Below are 2,395 nucleotides of genomic sequence, written 5' to 3'. Positions count from 1 at the left end.
GCATTGCAAGAGCCTATCTTAAAAAGACAGAAAAAAAAAAAAATTGAAGTGAGACTAAAGCTCAGATTCTAAGATACACTCACACCTGATACAGCCTTTTGACTGCTCCCCACCAACCCTTCCATACTGGCTTCCTCCCCGATGCCTTTTCTTCTCTCTATGACCCAGACACCGCTAAGCACAGCACGTAGCACTTCCTCCTCCTTGAAGTTTCTTAGTTTAGATTATTTCAATGTTCTAGCTCCTCTTCACTCCACGTTACACAGTTACAGGCCTCGGATGCTGATTTCACTGACCCCTTTTGCTCTGGTCCATAAATGCTAACTAGCCAGGAGCAACTGGTGAGGAAGTATTTCTCAAGAAGCACTATCACTCCTAAAGACACCCCATGGCAACAATTACTTACTGAGCACTACAGAGAACTGATAAATCAATTCCCAAATGTGCAGGAAAAAACATCTCAAGAATCTTTCCTTTTCCTTTTATTTTACTCACAACACTCATACCAGAAGTGTGTAATACCAGGACAACTACTAAACAAAGGAAAATAAAAATCACAGCAAGATGGAGAACTACTAAATTATACCTTTCCAGCCATTCCTCAAGCAAAGAATTAGCAAAAAACTCTTCAGCTCTGTGATACCCTAAATTTTCCAATTCTAGGAATTAGTGCCAAAACAAGCCAATAATGTAGACTTCTGGTTAAAGTATCTTCCCTGCCAAAACTGATCAGTGTATCTCCTCATCTGTCAACAGCAGCAGTATCTCAAGAACTGCTAGATGGCCGGGCTGGTGGTGCATGGCTGTAATCGCAGCACTTGGGAGGCTGAGGCAGGAGGATCGTTGGGAGTTTGAGACCAGCCTGGGCTACAAAGTGAGCTCAAGGCCAGCCTGAACTGCATAGCAGGACCCTATCTCAAAAAGACAACAAAATAAATAACAACTGCTAGACGGCAAGATTACACAATTCATAAGTGCACACACTTGTGCTCGCTTTGGCAGCACATGTAAGTATACACACTTGACAACGTGCAGAAAAGGACCAAATGATTTTTATTTTAATGTCTAGTTCTTTTAATCCTTCAATCCTGGAAACTGTAAACCACAATGACCATGATAAAAAATAATCAGGTTGCTAGGTGTGTACAAGCACGACAGAGAACATCTGTAGTTCCTGCTACTCCAGCAGGCTGAGGCAGGAAGAGCATAAGTTCCAAGACCAGCCTCCACAACTCTGCAAGACCCTGCCTCAAAATTTTTAAAAGGCCTGGGGAAATTGCTCAGTGGTTAGGCTGAGTTCAACAGAAAGGAGGGGAAGTAGGGAGGGCTTGCTCTTTTTATGAAATTTTTAAACTACAACCGTTGTGTATTAACCTTTAGTAGGTATTGACTACATATGTGAGCACCCACTATGCACCAAGTACTGGGGATACCAACGTATAATTCCTGTATGCAACGGTCTCAGAGTAGATGAGAAAACCATCACAAAATAAGCCACTCTAAGTACAACAAGTATTTATACTGAATGCAGAATGTGTCAATATTTTTAATAACCCCAAATACAATGGCAATTTTGGCCGATGAACTGCAATCAAGCAAAGCTTTTAGTTGGGCTTCTAAAATGCAGGAAAACTGGTCAGAACTTAATTTTCCTGACAGAGGATGTGCTATACAGAAGATACTAATAAACAAGTAATGCCCCTAAATGAACAATCTACTCCCTACTCCTGAGTGAAGAATCAGAGCAACATCTCTGTACTCTCTTATTCTGCAAAAGATGCACTCAAAATCATCTGAAGACGAAAGAATATGACCTAACAGCTTGTAATACTCAAATCTTGGAAACACCCCAACTGCCCATCAACTGGTGTGAATGGACAAAGATGTGGTTTTTTTTTTTAACACAACGGACTACTACTCTGCCATAAAGAAGGATAAACTTGGGCAGGAGATATAACTCAGCGCCTACCTGGCAAGCTCAAAATCATGAATTTCATGCCGGGTAGGTGACAAACAAAAAAAAAAAAGATAAGCTTGAGGCATTTCTAGGTAAACAGATGCATCTTGAAACCATACTTTTAAGTGAAATAAATTGGACACACGTGTGTGAATACTGAATTCTCTTGCGTAAGAAACCGAAAGTGTAAATAAGGATCAAAATGTTAAAAGGTTATCGTGAAATAGGAAGAAAATGTTCAAATGGTGAAGGGAACAAGGCAGGAATAAGAAAGGAAAAAGTTTAAAAAAAAAAAAAAAAACAGAAAGGAAGGAAAAAATGGAAACAAAGCTTTTGCAAACGGGAAAGGGGGAGGGGTTGAAGGGAGAGTAGAGGAATGAGGGGGGAAAAAATAATATCCTAGTTTCTGTTCTACATATATATATAGAGAGAGAGAGA

Source organism: Chinchilla lanigera, unplaced genomic scaffold (genome assembly GCF_000276665.1).
Source record: "Chinchilla lanigera isolate Chin_1 unplaced genomic scaffold, ChiLan1.0 scaffold00002, whole genome shotgun sequence".
In the NCBI taxonomy this organism is placed as follows: domain Eukaryota; kingdom Metazoa; phylum Chordata; class Mammalia; order Rodentia; family Chinchillidae; genus Chinchilla; species Chinchilla lanigera.
Note: the sequence above shows the minus strand (reverse complement) of the source record.